This window comes from Meriones unguiculatus, chromosome X (genome assembly GCF_030254825.1).
Source record: "Meriones unguiculatus strain TT.TT164.6M chromosome X, Bangor_MerUng_6.1, whole genome shotgun sequence".
Classification (NCBI taxonomy): domain Eukaryota; kingdom Metazoa; phylum Chordata; class Mammalia; order Rodentia; family Muridae; genus Meriones; species Meriones unguiculatus.
The window spans coordinates 15,605,948-15,630,201 of record NC_083369.1 but is presented as its reverse complement, the minus strand read 5'-3'; positions in this window follow the sequence as shown (position 1 = coordinate 15,630,201).

The following is a 24,254-nucleotide window of genomic DNA, read 5'->3' as shown; positions in this document are numbered from 1 at the left end:
GAGGTTGAGCAGCTCTTTAAGTGTTTCTCTGCCATTCGATATTCCTCTACAGACAATTCTCTGTTTAGCTCCATACACTACTTTTTAATTGGATTGCACAACTTGTTGCTGTTTAACTTCTTGAGTTCTTTATATATTCTGGATAGTAGCCCTCTGTCAGATATAGGGTTGGTGAAACTCCTTTCCCAGTCTGTAGGCAGTCATTTTGTTCTGACAACAGTGTCCTTTCTTTACAGAAGCTTTTCAGTTTCATGAGGTCCCATTTATTGATTGTCGCTCTTAAAGCCTGTGCTGTTGGTGTTCTGTTCAGGAAGTTGTCTCCTGTGAAGAGACAACTAGGCTCCTAGGAAGAGTTCTAGGCTCTTCCCCACTTTTTCTTCTAAACTATTTAGTGTCCCTGGTTTTATGTTGAGGTCTTTGATCTACTTGGACTTTAGTTTTGTGCAGGGTGATGACTATGGATCTATTATCATTTTTCTGCATGTGGACATCCAGTTGGACCAGCACTATTTTTTAAAGATGCTGTCTTTTTTCCATTGACTGGTTTTGGCTTCTTTGTTAAAAATCAAGTAAACATAGGTGTGTGGTTTATTTTTGGATCTTCTATTTAATTCCATTGATCCACCATTCTGTTTCTATGCCAGTACCATGCAGTTTTTATTACTATTGCTCTGCAGTACAGCTTGAGATCAGGGATGGAAATACCTCCAGATGATCTGTTATTGTACAGGTTCGTTTTGGAAATTCTGGGTTTTTTTGTTTTTCATATAATGTTGAGAATTTTTCTTTCCAGGTCTGTAAAGTATTGTGTTGGTCACTTGAGTTTTTTATCTTAGCCATTCTGATGGGTGTAAGGTGAAATCTCAGGGTCTTTTTCATTTGCATTTCCCTGGTGACTAAGGATGTTGAGCTTTTCTTTAAGTGTTTCTCTGCCATTTGATATTCCTCTATTGAGAATTCTCTGTTTAGCTCTGTACCCCAGTTTTTAATTGGATTACTTGATTTGTTGCTGTTCAACTTATTTTTTTAAGATTTATTTATTTATTATGTAGACAGTATTCTGCCTCCAAGTACACCTGCAGGCCAGAAGAGGTCACAAGATTATAGATGGTTGTGAGCCACCATGTGGATACTGGAAATTGAATTCAGGACCTTTGGAAGACCAACCAGTTCTCTTCACCTCCGAGCTCTCTCCAGCCTGCTGTTTAACTTCTGAGTTCTTTTATATATTCTGGAGATTAGCCCTCTGTCAGATATAGGGTTGGTGAAGACCCTTTCCCAATCTGAAGGCAGTTGTTTTGTTCTGACGACAGTGTCCTTTGCTTCCCAATTGGGAGACTCAGTCTGTGGTGTTTTGGTGTCCACAGTTCTGTCTGGGATGGTGAGTAGAGCATGCAGGCCGAGTGGCCCCACCTCACTGGAGACTGGGACCTTTTCCGGGGATTGTCTGTGTGACCTGAGGTCAGTCCAATTGTTTCATTCACTGTGGGGTTTTCTCTTGACTGGAAATCCCAGTCTCTGGTGTTGTAGGGCCCACAGTTCAGTCTGGGACGGTGATCAGAGCATGCAGGAGTGTGGCTCTGGGCTGATGACCGAGATCCCACCAGGACAAGGGAACTCTTCTGGAGTTTAGCTGGGTGACCTGAACCTGATTGATTCCCACACCATGGGGTTTTCTCTCACCTGGGAAACAAAATTGCTGGTGTTTTAGGGACCAGAGTTCCTTCTGTTGGTAACTGTGCTGTCCCTGAGGTGTTGCTGGTCAGAAACAGTGTAATCCCAGGACCACCATCTTGGATCCCCCCAATCTTCTTTTTTGTTGTCCTGGAGAGTATATTTGTCACCCTTTAAAGCTCTTTTCTATATTCACAGACTCTCCATTTATTTGCATAAAAAGAGAGGAGATCCTGAACTCATGTCATAGAAACCAGAAACCAATCAGAATAGGAAGAATTGCTGAAGTCCCTGGACCCCAAAGCTTATTGAAAAATATGTTGCAGAAGTACTACCTTCGGGAAGGGAAATGTTCTTTGCTGGAGACAAGTGGTTCACTAGGGCCTGCATGATAGTTGATATTGTTTATCAACTTGACACGAACTAGAATAACTTAGTAAACAAACCCCTTAGAGTGCTTGTGAGGGTTCAGAAAGGTTTATCCGAGAAGAGAAGATTCACTTTGATTGGGTGGCTCCGTTTCATGGTCTATGGTCCTATCCATAAAGCAAGCAGAGAAACAATTACTCTGCATCTGGGAGGTGCAGGAAATGTGACCAGCCACTTCCTGCTCTGCTGCAATGGCCAGTGGCTTCATTGCCATGACTGACTGTTTTCCACTGAACTCTAAGCCAAAATAAGCCTTTCTCCCTTTAGTATTTGATTACATCAATGAGAGAAATAACTAACGCAGGCCTTTTGTTCTTAACATATAACCTATTTCATCTTTCATCACATGCCTCAAGGTGAGAAAAGCAAATGAGGGGATATTTCGTTTTGGGTAGAACCAATCAATGTCTATGTTTCCAGCAGAACATGGTTCTTTTCCTCACATTTGGGCAGGGACAAGAAGCAGAAGTTGTCTCTCCATTCCATTCTGCTACCAAACATACACAAATGAACATAGACACCATGAATGTATTTCCTGCATCTCCTTGACCTACAATGGTCAGAAATCCGGTATGTGTCTTCAGCTACACCATAATGCTCTTCTCCATTTCACTCTACCATATCCATCATAGTTTACTTGTTATCCTATCTCTACAAAACTGTACCAACTACTAAAATGTCAAAAATATTAATTGATGACACCTAGAATGTGGAAGTAAGGGAAATGTTACAAAATGTTTCCAAATACTCCCACCCACCTCTACCTGTGAGTACCTATCTCCCCTAACTTCTTGTCACTGTGTATGAACTGTTCATATTGCAATCAAAACCAGGTCTTGTGCTTTTATATCCCTGGGGGCCTCTCCTTTATCATGTTTACCTTTGATCTCCTTTCAATTGTCTTATTGCTCTAACAAGGACTTACGGAACTATGTTGAAAAGATATGGAGAGAGTGAGCAGCCTTGTCATGTCCATGATTTCAGTGGGATTGCTTTAAGTTTTTTTCCATTTAGTTTGATGTTGGCTATAGGCTTGCTGTATATTGCCTTTACTATGTTTAATTTCTGTTTTGTTGACCTGTCTTTTGTTGAGAGTGGGGTGTTGAAGTCTCCCACTATTAATGTGTGGGGATATAAGTGTGTTTTAAGTTTTATCAATGTTTCTTTCACAAATGCGGGTGCCCTTGTATTTGGGGCATAGATGTTCAGGATTGTGATGTCTTCCTGGTGGAATTTTCCCTTGATGAGTATGAAATGTCCTTCCCCATCTCTTTTTATTAATTTTGGTTGAAAGTGTATTTTATCAGATATTAGAATGGCTACTCCTGCTTGCTTCTTGGGTCTATTTGAGTGCAAAACTGTCTTCCAGCCCTTTACCCTCAGGTAATGTCTATCTTTGTGACTTAGGTTTGTTTCTTGTATGCAACAGATTGCTGGGTCTTGTTTCCACATCTATTCTGTTAGTCTGTGTCTTTTTATTGGATAATTGAGTCCATTGATGTTGAAAAAAATTAATGACCAGTGGCTGTTAGATCCTTTGATTTTGATGTTGGCTGTGGTATATGTTACTTGTTCTTTTTCCCTTGCAGTTTTTAGTATTTTTTTCCTTTATTCTATATACTTACTGTTTTGATTATTATATGGCAGGAGGATTTTCTTTTCTGGTCTAATTTATTGGGTGTTCTGACTGTATTTTCTTGTTTTTCCTTCAATTCCTTCAGCTGTTTGTTTGAATAATCCTCTGTTTCTTTTCTTTTCTTTTTCAGTGATTTAAATATTTCCTCTCTAAAGTCTATAAACTGTTTGGCTGCAACTTCCTGTATTTCTTTATGGATAGCCATAATCTGTTTGTCTTTATCTTCCTCTGGTTCTTTATGCATTTTATTTGTTTCCTCTATTATCCTCTTCATCAGCATAGAGGTTAGGTCATCTTTTTGAATTTCAATTATGCTGTGGTGTCCAGGGCTGCTTGCCCCTGGATAACTGGGTTCTGGAGGTGCCATATTGCTCTGTCTTTTGTTGGTTGAGCTTTGACTTTGGCCTCTACCCGTTGGGGTATCTTAGGTGTTGGCTGTTAGTTTCTGGTGGTTCCTGAATTCCTGTGTTGGAGAGAATCCCCTTGGCAGGAAGATGATTTTTCCTGAAGGAAGCCTCCTCAGCTTTTTGTGTATGGTCACCAAATGGCCAGTGTTTTTCAGGAATTGCCACAGTTCACCTCAGGCATACAAACCTGAGTGGTAACTGTGGTCCTTTCTGGTCAAGAGGGTTCTCCTCTTACCCAGAGAAGTCCTGAAGGCAGCTGCCCTGCTTCTGGGTTTCTGGTTGTAAATTTAGTGAGCTGTTGCTGTAACCTGGGTGCCCTGTGTTTTGTTCAGTTTAATTAGGGATAACTGGTTGCCTCTTGGAAAAGTATCTGGGGGTTGATCTCAGGGATCCCAGGCTTCTGTAGGTCTGAGGTTGGGGCTCTGTGCCCCAGTACCCAAGTGGTAGTCAGTAGCAGGTGAGCTCTGTTCTCATGCATGCAGCTGGAGGCTATAGTCAGAAGCCTGTGGATAGCCAGAAACTTTTCCGGAGCTAGGTGTGCTAATGTAGGGCCAGGTGTTTCCCCACCATGGGGTTTTCTCCCAATAGGAAGGCCCAGTCTGTGGTGTTTGAGTTGGTGCACAGAACATGCAGGTGTTGGCGGGTCGTGGCTCCAAGCTGGTGACTGGGCAGGAACCTGAGACCTTTTCCGGGGAACTTTTCGTATGTGCTGTGGGCGGGGGGGGGGGGGGGGGGGGGAGGGTTGTCTGAGTGCTCTAAGATGTCTCCCTCCGTGTGGGGTTTTCTCCTGACAGGGACTCCCAGTATCTGATGCCCTGGGGCTCACAGTTCTGTCTGTGATGGAGAGTTGGGTACAGCAGGTCTCTGGGCTGGCAGGTGCACCCGCCCACCGGTCTGCAGTACCTTTTCCAAGGATATATTGGGTGACCTTGAGTCAGTCCCCGTTTGTTTCCTTCCCTGTGGGGTTTTTTCCTGACAAGGAAACTCAGTCTCTGGTGCCCTAGGGCGCACAATTCTGTCTCTGATTGAGAGTTGGGGCCCCAGCAAGTCTCTGTGCTCACGGCTGGAGCCCCGTTCAGGGTTGGCGGCATGTGCCCACCATTCTTCGGGACCTTTTCCAGGGAAAGACTGGGTGACCCATGGCCAGTCCCGTTTCCTTCCTTCCCTGTGGGTTTTTCTAGGGACTGGGACTCCCCGTCTCTGGTGTTTTGTGCCCACCATTCAGCCTGGGAAGGTGATCAGGTCACGCAGGCATGTGGCTCTGTTCTGGAGACCTAGTGCCTGCAGGACCCGGGATCTCTTCAGGGTTCTGGCTGGGCGACCCGAGAGTGGACCCAACTGATTCCCACGCCGTGGAGTTTCCTCTCACCTAGGAAACACAATCGCTGTTGTTTTAGTGCCCAGAGTTCAGTCTCTTGGTCTCTGTACCGAAAATGCTGTCCTGCTCCTCAGATGCACTGTCCTCCTGGTGCCGCCATCTTCTCGGTGTCTTTATCTTCTGGATTCTTAATGATACAAAACAGCCTAAAAACATTGTCTCAATAAAGAAGGAGGAGGAGAAAAAAAGCAGAGGAGCCCTGGAGAGATAGCTTCACAGTTATAGCACCTGCTGCTCTTACAGAAGGTCTTCAACCTCACAAATACTGCAATTATAAATGTGCACTACTGCTCCCAACTACATGGTTGTTTGTCCACACTGTGACTCTATCACTTCTCTCTGTTCTTACTTTCAAAATTCTCTCCTTATCATCTGTAACTCTTGGCATGTAATAAAGTGCTCCTGTGAAGATTTTAAATGCAGTTACTTTGGGACTCTTTAGGCTTCATGGTGATGGATGTTAGTTTCTTATCTCAGTTTTAGGTGGGTTACAGGTAGTATTTTCTTAGATACGCTGCTTTAGCTATTTTTCTATCAATGCGATAAGATACAATGATCAAGGAAACTTATAAAGAAAGCATTTAATTGGTGCATAATGTTTCAGAGGATTAGAGTTCTTGACTCCCATGGAAGAGCAAGATAGCAGGCAGGAAGGCAAGCATGACAATAGAACAGTGGCTGAGATCTTACATCTTAATCCACATGGATGAAACAGAGAGAGCTAATTGGGAAAGGATTGGGCTTTTGAAGACTAAAAAGTCCACCCTCTATGACATACCTCTTCCATCAAGACCATATCTCTGAATTCTTCCTGAAAAGTTCGGCTAACTGGGGCCAATTACTCAAACATAGAAGCTTGTGGGAGCCATTTCTATCCACAACACCACATTGTACTCCATGGCAGCCATAGGTTTATGGCAATACAAACACATTCAGTTGAAATTCAAAAGTTCCAATAGTATTTCAGTCTCAGGTTATTTAAAATTACAAAGTAAAAGTCTCTTCTGAGACTCAAGGCAATCGCTTAAGAAAATTATCCATTTCATTTAAATTTTCAAATTTTGTGGCCTATAGGTTTTTGAAGTAAGTCCTAATGACTGTTTGGATTTCTTCAGTGTCTGTTGTTATGTCCCCCTTTTCATTTCTGATTTTGTTGATTTGGATGGTGTCTCTCTGCCTTTTAGTTAGCTTGGCTAAGGGTTTGTCTATCTTGTTGATTTTCTCAAAGAACCAGCTCTTAGTTTCATTGATTCTTTGAATTGTTCTTTTTGTTTCTAATGCATTGATTTCTGCTCTGAGTTTGATTATTTCCAGCCATCTACTCCTCTTGGGTGTGTCTGCTTCTTCTTTTTTTTTTTTTCCTAGTGATTTCAGGTGTGCTTGAAATTTAAGTTGTTTGTATGAGATGCCTTGAATTTCTTTATGAAGTTACTTAGTGCTATGAACTTCCCTCTTAGCACTGCTTTCATTGTGTCCCATAAGTTAATGTAAGTTGTACCTTCATTTTCATTAAGTTCTAAAAAGTCTTTAATTTTTTTTGTTTATTTCATCCCTGACCAGGTCTTATTAAGTAGAGAGTTCTTCAGTTTCCAAGATATATATTTTTTTTTATTTTTGTTATTGTTGAGATCTGGTTTTAGGCCATGATGGTCTGATAGGATACAGGGGATTATTTTGATCTTTTTGTATCTGTTGAGGTTTGCTTTGTGCCCAAATATTTGATCAATTTTTGAAAAGGTTCTGTGAGGTGCTGAAAAGAAGGTATACTCTTTTCAGTTTAAGTGAGAAGTTCTGTAGACATCTATTAGGTACATTTGATTTAGGACCTCTGTAAGTGTCATTATTTCCTTATTTAGCTTCTGTCTATATAGTCTGTCCCTTGGTGAGAGTGGAATGTTGAAGTCTCCCACTATTAAAGTGTTGGGATGTGTGATTTGAGCTTTAATAATGTTTAATTTACAAATGCAGTTGTTCCTGTATTTGGGGCATAGATGTTCAGAATTGTGAGCTCCTCCTGGTGGATTTTCCAGTTGATGAGACTTAAATGCTCTTTTTTTTTGATTAATTTTGGTTGAAAGTCTATTTTATTAGATATTAGGGTGGCTACTCCAGCTTGTTTTCTGGGTCCATTTGCTTGAAAAGCGTTTTTCTAGCCCTTTACTCTGAGGTAGTATTTATCTTTGTTGCAGAGGTGTGTTTCTTGGATGCAGCAGAATGTTAGATCCTGTTTCTGCAACCATTCTGTTAGTCTGTGTCTTTTTATTGGAGAGTTGAGTCCATTGATGTTGATAGATAATAGTGACCAATGAATGTTAGTTCCTTTTGTTGTTGGTGGTAGTGTGTTTCTGTGCTTCTTTTCTTTTAAGTTTTTGTTGTGAGGTTATCTATAATCTGTGTTTTCTAGGGTTTAGTTGATTTTGTTAGATTGAATTTTCCTCCTAGTATTTTTTGTAGGGCTGGGTTGTTGTGTAGACATTGTTTAAGTTTAGTTTTGTCATGGAATATTTTGTTTTATTCATCTTTATTGATTGAAAACTTTGCTGGTATAGTAGTCTGGGTTGGCATCTGTGGTCTCATAGAGTCTGCATGACATCTACCCAGGCACTTCTGGCTTTCATAGTTTCTATTGAGAAGTCTGGTGTGATTCTGATAGGTCTACCTTTATATGATACTTGGCCTTTTTTTTCCTTTCTGATTTTAATATTTTTTCTTTGTTCTGTAGATTCAGTGTTTTGATTATGTGATGTGAGGAGTTTCTTTTCTGGTCTAGTCTATTTGGTGTTCTGTAGGCCTCCTGTATGTTTATGGACATCTCTTTCTTTAAGTTTGGAAAAAATTTTTTTCTCTGATTTTCCTGAAAATGTTTGCTGGACCTTGGACCCTGGAATTTTCTTTTTCATCTATTTCTATTATTCTTAGGTTTTGTCTTTTCATCGGGTCCTTGATTTCCTGGATGTTTTGTGTCAGGACCTTTTCTTAGTTTTATGTTTTGTTGCTGTTGTTGTTGTTCTTTGAGAGAAGTATTGATTTCTTCAATTGTGTTTTCAATGCTGGAGATTCTCTCCTCCATATCTTGAATTCTGTTGGTGATGCTTACCTCTGTAGTTTATGATCCCTTCTCTAAGTTTTCCAACTCCAGGAATTTCTCTGTGTGTGTTTTCTTTATTGTTTCTAATTCCATTTTCATGTCTTTCACCATTTCCTTCATCTGTTCGTATTTGGATTTCTTTTTGTCCATGATGGCCTCTATTTTTTGTTTGTTTCCTCTCTATACGCTTTTATTTGTGTGTGCCTCAGTATGTTCCTCTCTTTGTTTGGCTGTATTTCTTTGAGAGCTTTGTTCATTTTCTCTTTATGTGTTTCTAATAACTGGATAAGCATAGATATGAGATCATTTTCTTGTGTTTCTGATGAATTAATATATCAATTGGTTTGGGGGGGTTGCTGGTGAAGCCATAATGCTCTGATTTTTGTTGGATGTGTTCTTATGCTGGTCTCTAGCCATTTGATTGTCTGTAGCCTTCACTGTTTGTTCCTGGAGCCTGTACTGCAGACTTTGTCCATCTGTCTCTGGAGTCTGGAATATTCTTCAGGAAGATGAGAGAAGTCCACTGATAGGAGAGTGGGTGTTGGTGTTTCAGATGTAGCTACTAGAAAGTTGTAGTTGCATGTTTACAAGTGTGGGAGTATGCGTCCAAGTGTGGCTTGAAGGACCGGTGCTAGTGTATGTAGATGCTTGGAAGGATGGAACACAAGTACAGGTGGGGGTGCTTGTGTGGGTATTGGGCACAGTGCACATGCTTAGTTTTCCTGAATGGCTCAGTGGCCCACAGGCCTGTCGTATTGTACTCTAGGCACTCTGATCTGTCTGAGTTGCACCATCTTGGTTCCAGGAATTGTTTGGCTGGATTCCACCGGGAGACCCACAGAACAGAGGCTTCAGTGTTGAGAACACTCTTCCAGGGATTTCTATGTGCCTACAGTGGGGATGTGGGTGGGAAAGATCCAATGCCTGGCTGCTGGTATAGAGAGACCCCGGATCTGGGGCTCTGCATTCACTCCCAGGTGTATGTGGAAAGCACAGGGGGCCCTCAGTTCTCTACTCTCAGATTTGGGCCCACAGGGGCAAATGAAAGTGTAGGAGATCTGTCAGTGGTGTCTGCTCTTTGGCCACTGGGTAGGGAGGCCTGTATTTGGGGCAGCCTCAGCTGTCTCAGTCAAGGAGCTGGGAGGCCCGTAATAAGGGCAGCCACTGCTGCTGCTGGAGCAAGGGAAAGTGCAAGGAGTCAAAAGTTCACCACTCTCAGACCCCAGAGACGTTCACAGTCTAATCTCTCCCAGTTCATGGGTTGTCCCCTCTAGCCAGGAAAGCCTCAACGTAGATGTTCTGGGTTCATCTGGCCCTCCATTCACCAGTCTCAGAGTTTTGGCCCCTCTGCCCCTCAGATAAGGTGCACACTGGTCACTGCCATCTTGGAGCCCACCATTTTACGACTTTGAAACTTGCTTGAGCATCCCTCACAATGTCCAGCAGCAGCTCTCAGATCTCATCACACGGGACCATTTGATCCTCAATTAATCCATTATTTTCAACTTTGCCTCAGGCAAAATTTTAGGACTAGGGTAGGAAGTAGCCATATTCTTTCTTAAAATATCACAAGAATGGCTCTAGCATAATTGCTGCAATTGTTAGCCTCTAGAACCTCTTGAGCTGGGCCTTCATACTACACATTTCTCTCAACACTACTGTCCTCCAAGCCTTTACGAGGATAGCCTGTTAAGCCCTGCTTACAGTGTTCAAGTGCTTTTCTAGTCCAAAGTCCCCTACAGCATTGTCAGATCTATCATAGAAATACCCCAGTCCTGGTACTAGTTTCTGTCTTAGCTATTTTTCTATTGTTAGGGTAATGCACCATTATCAACACAACTTACACAAGAAAACATTTAATTTCAGGCTTGCTTACTATTTCAGAGGGCGAGTCCATGATCACCATGGCATAGTATCAGGCAAGCAGGCATGGTCCTGGAACAGTACCTGAGAACTTGTATCTGACCTACAAGCAAGAGGCAGAGAGAGAGAGAGAGAGAGAGAAAGAGAGAGAGAGAGAGAGAGAGAGAGCGCTAATTGGGAATGGCACGGATTTTTGAAACCTCAAAGCCAACCCCAGTGACACATCTCATCAAACAAGGCCACACCTCATAATCCTTCCCAAAGTTTTACCAACTGGGGCACCAAATATTCAAACATATGGACCCATGGAGACCATTCTCATTCAAACAACTACATAGGCTTTCTGTCCCTCACTATCTCTAATCTCCTTAATATTCAGTGCCATAATGGACAGTATGGTTGACTGATAAATTTTCAGAAGTCCTTCAGAAATACCCCAGTACAATTCATTTTATTGTCTTTTTGATCTTTTAACTTGGTATTTTCAACTGAATTGACTGAACTTCCTGACTGCTTATTCTGTTATACCAGTTCTATTATTGCACCTGTGTAGTGAAATTTTCATTTTAGTTATATGATTTAACTTCAGAAATTTTCTTCTGTATAATTTCTAAGTATTGATATTCTTATTTTGTTCAAATAATTTTAATGAATTTATTTTGATGCACTATCTGTTCTTTTAGCTCACTGAGCTTTAAGAAGATTATTTTAAATTATTTGTCAGGCAATTAGTAGATCTATGTTTTTTGACCTTTGCATGCTCCATATTTTAGTGATTCTCACATTTCTTGTAGCTTTATATTGGAGCCTTTGTATTTAAAGAAACAACACATTCTCTCAGTCTTTACAAACTGGTTTTGACTGAGAAAGTAATATACTGATCATCCCCACTAGATATCTTGAATTTCCTTAGATGCTTAAACATATAGTCTTAGATGCTTCAAACATATAGTCTTTCTATTATAGGATCCTGAAATCTTTTGTGTCCAATTATGCCATTTTTCCTTTAGTTTGGCTTGAGGTAAGATGACAACTGGACCCTGTAAAATGCAGTGAATGTTTATCTAGTTGAATGCACTTTTCCTCACTCCCGAGGACAAACTTTAGTTTTGTACAATTTACTAGTCTTGCATTACTGTAATGTTTACAATTAGCTAACCTCCCTTCCATCTTCATATCTGCCTAGACTTCTAGTTGTATTGGTTCTATCAGTGATTGTTGTGAGATAAAGAAAAAAAAAGTTTCTGTGAAATGTATCATATAGATTACTCACACACCTTCAAAATGCCATTTATCTGCTAAAGGTCTTCCATGGTGGAACAATTTGTGCACATGCTCATCCACAGCCTAAGAAGTTATCTTTCAATCTGACCCACATCAGAACACTGTCCATGAACTGAGTTGCATGAAAATTCTGAGAGTATATGACAGCTCTCCAAGAAAACAAGACAAGAGTCTTGTGACCTGTTTTCTCAAAAAGAACTGTTCTTGGAATATGTTTTTATGTGCCCCTTCTGGGTATGGTGGATAGGTGTGAGTTTACTTCAGACTATTAGGTATTGCTTGATACTATTAGTCAATTAAACATTTATATGCTTCTTTGGAAAAAAGTGTTTTTTTTCCACGTGTGGCTTGGTCTGGTGATTGTACAGAGTTTGAACTCATGAGAACTTTCCTTGTGTGACCTGACTAAAGTTGGCTATTACATGAGACTTTAAACTGCCTCATTTATTGGCTCCATTCTCCCAGGACCCACCGCCTCTAGAGTGGTCACAACTAGAGTGTTGGGATTCTTTCTTCACTCTTTAAAAGAAATGGTGTCATCACGGTTTGTCCTTGTTTATATCTTCAAGTCACTAGAATGACTGTCATTTCACTGTGAGTATTAAGGAAGTGCAAATGAAAATATAAAATCAACAGTAAGCATCTGTAAAACCACTAATGAAAAAAAAGGTTATAATGTGGCTTTAAATATTTTTTGTGCATTAATACTTTTTAATTTTTTACATATTTTTCCAGAAAATTTGTAACAAAAAAAAATACATGAAATTGGAATTTGAGTCACAGTACATTTTGTGATTACATAATCTAAACAATGAAGTTTATTCTTTTCTTCTCATAAGGGCAAAAACATTGCATTCCAGTAAAAGAATTACAACATGTTTAGGAAGTTACCCTACAGTACCTGTTGTTCTAATCTCAGATAATGGCAGAGTTGGAAGAAAAACAAAAGATGAAGAAAAAAAAAAACCTGAACACAGACAGCTCCATCAGCTGCCCTGTACCTTTACCTCTTCCCATGGTTTCACATAAGCTGGTGAGATGAGGGTTGGAGGGAGCCTTGTAGGGCAGAGTAGGTGCTGCTGGCTGAATGCCAGGGAGACACATGTTCCCTGAGGTGAAGCTTACTGTGAAAACATCAGTCATTACGGCAGGGGGAGACAGGTAGAGAAGCGGGCAAGAAAAGGAGCTATAGGACCAGGGCAGGTGATCTGATGGCTCAAAGACCACTATGTAGAGTGGGAAAGATGCTCTTAACACAGTCCTCAGCCAGTATGTTTACAGAGAAACATGCAACCCAGTGGCTAAGACCACATTTCAAAACACAATTGCAATGCTGGCAGAGCATTGGCCCTTCTACCAGGCTTCATTCAGCAGCAAAGGGAAAATATATTTGGTTTTTCAGTGAAGATACTTCACATCTAGTATGATTATGATTACGGTTATTATTATTATTAACAACTTCCTTACAAAAGTAATTACTTCAGAAAAATTTATGTGCTACATGTGGAAAGATCTACTTGCCTATGAACGTTTTATGGAGAGGACAGAAACTTAAAGCTAAATTCACCTTAAAAAAACTACAAGTTTAAAGCAAATTAAGCCTTTTCCATTGCAGATAATCTTAAGTCAATCAGACCAACAGACAATCTAAATCATGTAAGACAGTTGCTGTTCATCAAAGTATATTTTTTCTTTTTAACTCATTCTTAGAAGCTGAGGCATTGTTGATAACTCAGCGATAAAGTGTTTGCCTGGCATGCTCTGGATTCTATCCCCCAATGCCATAAAAATGGAACTGCCATGTGCTGTGGAATAATTTAAATATTCTATATTTAATATATCCTACTTCACATAACAAAACCTACATGTAAGCTTATTTCTTCCAGCACTTAATTACCTTGGTTGTTATAATACTCCTATATTTTTACTGCTTTAAGATTACACTAGAGTTTAATTATTATAGACAGATTCTGCTGCCTTAAATATGGAATTTTATTCATCTAAGTGTTGATTTCTTTTCTGGAAAGAGTAGAAATTTGAATCACTTAATTCTGTTTTTTTTTTTTTTTTTTTTTTTAGCCCTGAGATAAACACTCGTATTAACTTCCTATTGCTAATGTAACAACTACAGACTTAATGGATTATAACAAGAAAGATGTATTATCATTTCTCAGATCAGAAGCCTAAAATCAGCTTCACAAGACTGAAATCAGGCTGTCATAAGGGTTGATGAAGTTCTACGGAGATAATCCACTTCATTGGCCTTTTCTACATATATCCCAAATTGTTCAGTTTGTGACCCTTTGTCACATTTTGTGACCCATTTCTACCTCTTGTTTCCAGTACTCTGTTTCCTACTGCTAATTATTGATCAGGATACTTACCTTTTTAGTATCTTTATGATTTAAATGTTGTTAAATTTTGTTCATTTAAATCAAACCAGGGTCATCTGCAAGAGGCTGTTATTCTGCCTGCAAATAACACTATTTGAAGCACCTGCAGAATATACATATATATATGTGTGTGTGTGTGTGTGTATGTGTGTGTGTATTATATATATATATATATACATCTGCATTACCTTTACAATTTTACAAAGCAGTACTGATAGTGTATTCTTGTCTGCAGCTTAATTGCTTGTCTTAACAATATACATTGACCATCGTTTGTTGTTTATAATACTCTTGTATTGCCACCATGACCAATGATTCTGTTTCACTGGAAGTAGGGTCATAAGTTCCACAAATAAGTAAAACCAAAATTATTGATATGAAAATTTGGGTTGATTTTAACTTACCTATTAAAATAAATGTTGTGTGTCAGTTAAGACATCGAATGATGCCTCTATTATTTCTTTCTTTCCCAAACCCCATTGATATGACACTAAACATTTATTTTTTCAATGATTTATTTTATTTTTTTGTTTTATGTGCATTGGTGTTTTGCCTGTATGTATATCTGTGTGAGGGTGTCTGATTCCCTGGAACTGGAGTTACAAACAGTTGTGAGCTGTCATATGGGTGCTGGGAATTGAACCCAGGTCCTCTGGATGAGCAGCCAGTGCTCTCAACCGATATTTATAATGAGGAGTAAACACGATTTTTGACCACATATCCTTCCATCTTCCTCCTATACCAGAGGGAGAGAATGGCAGCAGAGGTACTTTCGGAGCTTTCGAAGACAACTCCTGCTAAAGAGTATCCCACAAATTCTTTAAGTCTCTCTCTGTGTGTGTGTGTGTATGTGTGTTTGTGTGTTTATAAAAAATACTATTAGATATGGAGCAAATTCAACAAATGGGAGAATTTACAAGTAAAATAAAGGATAATAGAAGACTAGCAGACAAAAAATGAAAGCTATTTAAAAATAAGTCTACTTTAAATTTGAAAGGGATGAAAATAGACTGATAAAATGTTTGACAGTGTCTTAATTTGGGTTTCTATTGCTGTGATAAAACACCATGACCAAAAGTAACTTGGGGAAGAGTTTATTTGACTCTTACAGCTTATAGTTCAGCATTAGGGAAGTCAAGAGAGCTCAAGGTAAGAAGCTGTAGGCAAGAACTGAAGCAGAAATCATGTAGTAATGCTGCTTACTGAGTTGCTACACTTACTTGGCTTGCTCAGGTTGCTTTCTTATATACCCCAGAACAGCCTGCCTATGTGTAGCATCTTCCACAGTGGCCCTCTCACATTAATCATGAATCAGTAAAATGCCCACACAGGCTTGCTTACAGTACAAATGGATAGAAGCAGCTTTTTTCAATTGAGGTTTTTCTTATGGTTCATATTGCTGTGACAAAACATTATGACCAAAAGTAAGTTGGAGAAAAAAGGGTTTATTGTGCTTACACCTCCACATTGTAATCCATCACTGAGGGAAGCCAGGACAGGAGCTCAAACAGGGCTAGAGCCTGGAAGCAGGAACTGATGTACAGGGCTGTAGAGGGGTGCTGCTTATTGGCTTGATCATCTTGGCTTACTGAGTGTGCTTTCATATAGAACACAGGACCAGGGAGTGGTCCTGAGTCCAGCGTTGGCCTCACCCACAATGGGCTGGGCCTTCACCTATCAATCACTAATTTAAAAAATGCTCTACAGTCTGGCCCAATGCTCAGTCTTATGGGGGCATTTTCTCAACAAGGTTTCTTTCTTCTCAAGTGATATTAGCATGTATTAAGTTGACATAAGGGACTCCAAGATGGCGGCGAGCAGAGCGCACCGTTTTGGAGAGGCAGAAGACATGAATCTCCGGAATTGGTGAGTGGAGAGTCAATCGAAGCTAGAATTTGGACTGTGGGGCTTTCTAAAGGAGAGGGGCCACCACAGAAGTGTGGAGTGTTAGTAGATTTAGATTGGGCGCGGACTTCTCCGGGAAGGAAATAGGGCGCTTCCCTTGTCCGGGCCTCCCTCGGGGAAACCCGCAGACAGCACCAGGCAGCTGAGGGCAAAGCTCACATCCAGGAGATCAAGGCAGCAGAGACAGTGCTCGGGGCCCCTTACAGCAGTGGTCTGCTGTAACCACCCGTTGAACACTCGTCCCCTCCTTGGACACACGTCCCACTCAGGGCCCTCCGGACCCGCGGAGCGTCCCCTCCCCCATCCCGCTGACGAGATCCCGAGCTAGACCTCAGCAGGAAGTGCAGTGGAGCTCACGCCCCAAGCAGCCAGAGCGCAATAACCCCAGAAACCTCCTCACAGGAGGAGCACAGGCCCAATCACAGAGCTCCAACCACTGAGCGCTAACCACAGAGACTCAGATCCACAATACAATTCTTCCTGGATACCAAAGCGGCAAAGCTCAGTGTTTGGGACCCAAGACGGGCAGAGGCAGGGAGGCAGGGCTCCAGACCCCGCAGCCGCAGCGGAGAGCAGTAACGACCTGCTGAATGCCACCACTCAGAGGAGAACACACCCCACCAGGGGCCCTCTTGCCAAGCTCTTGACCCACGGAACACACTCCCCACTACCACCACCGTTCGGCTCTGCAGGAGTGCACGCACAGCCAAAACTCCACCCTGCCAGAGCACACGCCCAATACAGTGCTAGCCACAGAGACTCAGACCCACAGTACAACCCTTCCCAGATCCCAAGCCTGCAAGTGGCAGCACGGACTACACAGGGCTGCCCAGCCAGTGATTGTATGGGCCATCCAACCCCTCAGTTGCAGAAAACCAGCTGAATAGACACCCGAGACCAGCAGACCTGTAAAATCAATACGCGTGCACGCATTCTTCAACAGCGCTTGTGATCCCTTAGCGCCTGTAACAACTTCAGTGCCTGCAAAGCACCCCTCTCACACACTGAAGGCCTTTTCATTCACCAACACCCTGTCCCTTAGGACACACCCACAAGCACATGCTCAAACACATCCTACCCCGCATTTGCCCTTCTGCGCCTGCGAACTTTCCTTCTACAGGTATAGCTGAATAACCAACGCACACACTGAAACCACTAGACCTCACCAGACCTTCATTTTCCTGAAGAATTCTCCAGATACCAGAGAAAAACCAGTCTGACCTGCAGAATCCAGGAACAGACAGTGAACACGACAGATAACCAAATGGCCAGAGGTCGGCAAAAAAACACAACCAACGCAAATGAAGATTTCATGGCTTCACCGGCAACCTCCAAAATTATTGGACACTCCAACTCAGCAGAAACAGAAAAAGAAAATGATTTTAAAGCTATGATTATCCAGTTATTTGAGGCATATAAAGAGGAAACCAACAAATCTCTCAGAGAAATAGTCATAGAGATTCAAACAGTTAAAGAGGATACAAAAAAAAAAAATCCCTTAAAGATTTGGCCTCCCAAATAGAAACAAAGAAAAACGATATGAACGAAGAAGCTCTTAAAACAAAACAAAACAACAACAAAAAAAAAACGCATGCAAATATAGCCAAACAATTGGAGGCAGAAGCAGAGGCACTAAGAGAGGAAACAAACAAAAAAATAGAGACCATCTTGGAGACACAGGAATCCACACTCAAATAGATGAAGGAAATGTTGCAAGACATGAAAACAGAATTAGAATCAATAAAGAAAACACAAACTGAGAAAACCCTGGAACTGAAGAACTTAGAGAAAAGAGAAGGAATCACAAAGGTAAGCATCACTAATAGAATACCAGAGATGGAAGAGAGAATCTCGGGTGCTGAAGATACACTCACAGAAATTGATACTTCTCTCAAAGCAAAAATAAAATCAGAAAAATCCCAATCACAAACCATCCAAGAAATCAAGGACGCCATGAAAAGGCAAAATATAAGAATAATAGGAATTGAAGAAGAAGAGGAGTCCAGGTTATAAGGTCCAGAAAATATTTTCAAGAAAATCATAGAAGAAGATTTTCCCAACCTAAAGAAAGAGATGTCCACAAACATACAAGAGGCCTACAGAACACCAAATAGACTAGACCAGAGAAGAAACTCCTCATACCACATCATAGTCAAAACACTTAATCTACAGAACAAAGAAAAGATACTAAAAGCAGCAAGGCAAAAAGGCCAAGTAACATATAAAGGCAAACCTATCAGAATCACACCGGTCTTCTCATCAGAAACTATGAAAGACAGAAGGGCCTGGGGAGATATCATGCAGGTCCTAAGGGACCACAGATGCCAACGTAGACTACTTTACCCAGCAAATCTTTCAATCAATATAGATGGAGAAAATAAAATATTCCACGACAAAACTAAATTTAAGCAATATTTGAACAGCAACCCAGCCCTACAGAAGATACTAGAAGGAAAATTCCAATCCAATGAAAACAAATACACCCAAGAAAACATAGGTTAAAGATAATATCCAACAAAATCAAAAGCAAACAAACAATGATTCACAGTAACATCGCCAACTCCACAATAATATGAAATAACATTCAATGGTCATTACTATCTATCAACATCAATGGACTCAACTCTCCAATAAAAAGACACAGACTAACAGAATGGGTACGGAAACAGGAACCAACATTCTGCTGCATCCAAGAAACACACCTACGTAACAAAGATAAACATTACCTCAGAGTAAAAGGCTGGAAAACAGTTTTTCAAGCAAATGGACCCAAAAAACAAGCAGGAGTGGCTATCCTAATATCTAATAAAATAGATTTTCAACCAAAACTAATCAAAAAAGACATAGAGGGGCACTACATTTTCATCAAAGGAAAAATTCACCAAGAAGACATCACAATTCTAAACATCTATGCCCCAAATACAAGAGTATCCACATTCATAAATGAAACAGTATTAAAGCTTAAACCACACATTGATTGCAATATCCTAATAGTGGGTGACTTCAACACCCCACTCTCACCAAGGGACAGATCAACTAGACAGAAACCAAATAGGGAAATAAAAGCACTTACAGAGTCCCTAAATCAAATGGACCTAATAGACGTCTACAGATCTTTCCACCCAAACTCAAAAGAGTATACTTTCTTTTCAGCACTGCATGGAACCTTCTCCAAAATAGACCATATAGTTGGTCACAAAGCAAGCCTCAACAGATATAAAAAGATTGAGATAACCCCTTGTATTCTATCAGACCACCATGGACTAAAGCTAGACATCAACAACAACAGAAACAACAAAAAGCTGCCACGCACATGGAAACTGAACAACTTACTACTCAATGACATCTGGGTTAAGGAAGAAATAAAGAAAGAAATTAAAGACTTCCTAGAATTCAATGAAAATGAAGGCACAACATACCCAAATTTATGGAACACGTTGAAAGCAGTGCTCAGAGGAAAATTTATAGCACTAAGTGCCTTCAAGAAGAAATTTATAACATCACATACAAATAACTTAATGGCCCAACTGAAAACCCTAGAAAAAAAAGAAGCAGATACACCCAAGAGGAGCAGAAGGCTGGAAATAATCAAACTCAGGGCTGAAATCAATCAATTAGAAACAAATAAAACTATTCAAAGAATCAATGAAACAAAAAGCTGGTTCTTTGAGAAAATCAACAAGATAGACAAACCCTTAGCCAAGCTAACTAAAAAGCAGAGAGAATCTACCCAAATCAGCAAAATCAGAAATGAAAAGAGGGACATAACTACAGTCAATGAAGAAATCCAAACAATCATTAGGTCATACTACAAAAGCCTATACGCCACAAAATTTGAAAATTTAAACGAAATGGACAATTTTCTTGATAGATTCCATCTACCAACATTAAGTCAAGATCAGATAGAAAGACTGAATAGCCCTATATCCCCCAAGGAAATTGAAGCAGTCATTAACAGTCTCCCCTCCAAAAAAAAGCCCTGGGCCCAATGGTTTCAGCGCAGAATTCTACAGACCTTCAAAGAAGTGCTAATACTAATTCTCCTCAAACTATTCCACAAAATAGAAAGAGAAGGAACATTACCAAACTCATTCTATGAAGCGACTGTCACCTTGATACCCAAACCACACAAAGACCCAACAAAAAAAGAGAACTCCAGACCTATTTCTCTTATGAATATTGATGCAAAAATACTCAATAAAATACTTGCAAACTGAATACAAGAACACATCAAAGATATCATCCACCATGACCAAGTAGGCTTCATCCCAGGCATGCAAGGGTGGTTCAACATACGGAAATCCATCAATGTAATCCACCACATAAACAAACTGAAGGAGGAAAACCACATGATCATCTCCTTGAACGCCGAAAAAGCATTTGACAAAGTCTAACATCCATTCATGTTTAAAGTATTGGAGAGATCAGGGATACAAGGCACATACTTAAACATAGTAAAGGCAATATACAGCAAGCCTACAGCCAACATTAAACTCAAAGGAGAGAGACTTAAATCAATCCCACTGAAATCAGGGACAAGACAAGGCTGCCCACTCTCTCCATATCTCTTCAACATAGTACTTGAAGTCCTAGCCAGAGCAATAAGACAACTAAAGGAGATCAAGGGGATACAAATTTGAAAGGAAGAGATCAAAGTGTCACTATTCGCAGAAGATATGATAGTATACATGAGCGACCCCAAAAATTCAACCAGAGAACTCCTTCAGCTGATAGACACCTTCAGCAAAGTGGCTGGATACAAAATCAACTCAAAAAAATCAGAAGCCCTCCTGTATACCAAAGACAAAAGGGCCTAGAAAGAAATTAGGGAAACAACACCCTTCACAATAGCCACTAATAACATAAAGTACCTTGGGGTGACACTAACCAAGCAAGTGAAAGACCTGTTTGAGAAAAACTTCAAGTCTCTGAAGAATGAAATTGAAGGAGATCTCAGAAGATGGAAAGATCTCCCATGCTCATGGATTGGTAGGATTAGCATTGTGAAAATGGCCATCCTGCCAAAAGCAATCTACAGATTCAACGCAATTCCCATCAAAATACCAACTCAATTCTTTTCAGACCTTGAAAAAAAGATTCTCAGCTTCATATGGAGAAACAAAATACCTAGAATCTCCAAAACAACCCTGTACAACAACAGATCATCTGGAGGTATCTCCATTCCCGATCTCAAGCTGTACTACAGAGCAATAGTAATAAAAACTGCATGGTATTGGCATAGAAACAGAAAGGAGGATCAATGGAACTGAATAGAAGACCCAGAAATAAACCCATGTACCTATGAATACTCAATTTTTGACAAAGCAGCCAAAACCATTCAATGGAAAAAAGATAGCATCTTCAACAGATGGTGCTGGTCTAATTGGATGTCTACATGCAGAAAAATGAAAATAGATCCACATTTATCACCCTGCACAAAACTAAAGTCTAAGTGGATCAAAGACCTCAACATAAAACCAGATATGCTAAACCTGTTAGAAGAAAAAGTGGGGAAAAGCTTAGAACTCATTGGCACATTAGACAACTTCCTGAACAGAACTCCAACAGCACAGGCTCTAAGAGCAACAATCAATAAATGGGACCTCATGAAACTGAAAAGCTTCTGTAAAGCAAAGGACACCGTCATCAAAACAAAACGACTGCCTACAGATTGGGAAAGAATCTTCACCAACCCTTTATCTGACAGAGGGCTAATATCCAGTATATAAAAAGAACTAAAGAAGCTGAAAAGCAACAAACCAAGTAATCCAATTAAAAAATGGGGAACGGAGCTAAACAGAGAATTCTCTGTAGAGGAATATGGAATGGCAGAGAAACACTTAAAGAAATGCTCAACGTCATTAGTCATTAGAGAAATGCAAATCAAAACAACCCTGAGATTTCACCTTACACCCATCAGAATGGTCAAGATGAAAAACTCAAATGACAACACATGTCGGAGAGGTTGTGGAGAAAGGGGAACCCTCCTCCATTGCTGGTGGGAATTTAAACTGGTACAACCACTTTGGAAGTCAATCTGGCACTTTCTAAGACAATTAGGAATAGTGCTTCCTCAAGACCCAGTTATACCACTCCTAGGCATATACCCAAAATTTACTCAAGTACACAATAAGGACATTTGCTCAATCATGTTTGTAGCAGCTTTATTTGTAATAGCCAGAACCTGGAAACAACCCAGATGTCCATCAACGGAGGAATGGATACAGAAATTGTGGTATTTTTACACAATGGAATACTACTCAGCAATCAAAAAGGATGAAATCATGAAATTTGCAGGCAAATGGTGGGATCTAGAAAAGATCATTCTGAGTGAAGTATCCCAGAAGGAGAAAGACAAACATGGAATATACTCGCTTATATAGACCTAAAAGATAGGATAAACATAATGAAATCTATACACCTAAAGAAGATAATCAAGAAAGCGGACACGGGTTATGATGATCTATCCTCATTTAGAAAGACAAATGGGATATGCATTGAACGTATGACAGGGGTCTACTGCAGAAAGCATCTGAAAGACTCTACCTAGCAGTGTTCCAAAGTAGATACTAAGACTCATAACCAAACCTTCGGCAGAATGCAGGGAATCATATAAAAGAAGGGGAGTTTGATGTGGAAAGGATAGGAGCTCCACAAGGACCAAACATATCTGGGCACAGGGTCTTTTCTGAGATGGACACTCAACCAAAGACCATGAGAGGATAAAACCTAGAACCTCTGCTCGGATGTGACCTGTGATAGCTCAGTAATCAATTGGTTTCCCATAGTAAGGGGAACAAGGACTATTAGTAACAGGAACTCAATGACTGGCTCTTTGACCTACCCACCTCCCAAGGGAGGAGTAGTACTGTTAGGCCACAGAGGAGGACTTTGCAGCCAGTCCTGAAAATACCTGACAAAAGGGAGTCATATGAAAGGGGAGGAGGTCCTCCCCTATCAGTGGACTTGGAAAGGGGCAGGGAGGAGATGAGGGAGGGAGGGTGGGATTGGGGAGGGAATGAGAGATACAGCTGGGATACAGAATTAACAAAATGTAACTAATGAGAAAAATAAAATTAAAAAAAACTAAATAAAAAATAAATAAATTAATTAATGAAAAAATAAAAAAAAGATCTGTTGCATAAAGAGATCTTGTGTATACATAATAAATAAATATTTTTTTAAAAGAAAAGTTGGCATAAAACTGGCCAGCACAAGGTTTCTCTTCCATAATAACAACTACAGCTTGTGTCAAAGTTGGGGGGGTGGTGACTAATCAGTACTGGTAACATTGAGCTTTAGCAGGAAGTGATTTTTTCATTGAAGAATTAATTTATTTACTCTATATCCCAGTGGGAAGCTCTCCTCCCTCCTCTTCCCTCAGTCCCTCCCTCATTTCTCCCCATTACTCCCTACCTCTCTTTTCAAAGAAGGGAAGACCTCTCATGGATATCAACCCACCTTAGTATGTCAAGTAGGTCTGGGTGCAACATCTTCTATGGAGGCTAGACAAGACATCCCAGTAAGCGAAAAGGGTTCCCAAGGCAGGAAACAGTCAGAGACAGCCCCTGGTCCTGCTGTTGGAGGTCTCACATGAGGAACAAGTTGTACATCTGTTGCATATATGTGGGGGGACGAACCATCCCATGGATGCTCTCTGGTTGGTGGTTCCGTCTCTATGAGCTCCTATGGGCCCAGCTTTGTTGATTCTGTAAGTTTTCTTGTGGTGCCCATGACCTCTCTGTTCTTTCAATTCTTCCCCCCGCCCTTCTTCCATAAGATTCCCGGAGCTCCAACTAATGTTTGGCTGTGGGTCTCTGCATCTGTTTTCATCAAAGGCTGTATTAAGCCACTCAGGTGACTGTTATGCTAGCCTCCTGTCTGCAAGCATTGCAGAATATTATTAATAGTGTCAGGGATGAGCTCTCTTTCATGGCATGAGAGACTGTAGTTGGGCCAGTCACTGGTTGGCTGGATTGAAGATTTTGTGTGTGGGTTAGTGTCCTCCTTCCTCCAGTGGAAATCTCACCTGGCTACAGGAGATGGCCACTTAAGGTTGCATATCCCCCACTGCTAGTAGTCTTAGCTAGGGTCACCACCATAGACTCCCCAGAGTCTCCCCCGTCTCACAGATGTCTCCCCACAGGTGCCTTCCCACCGATTTCAGTTCTCCCAGCCCTCTCCCCTTTCCCTACAC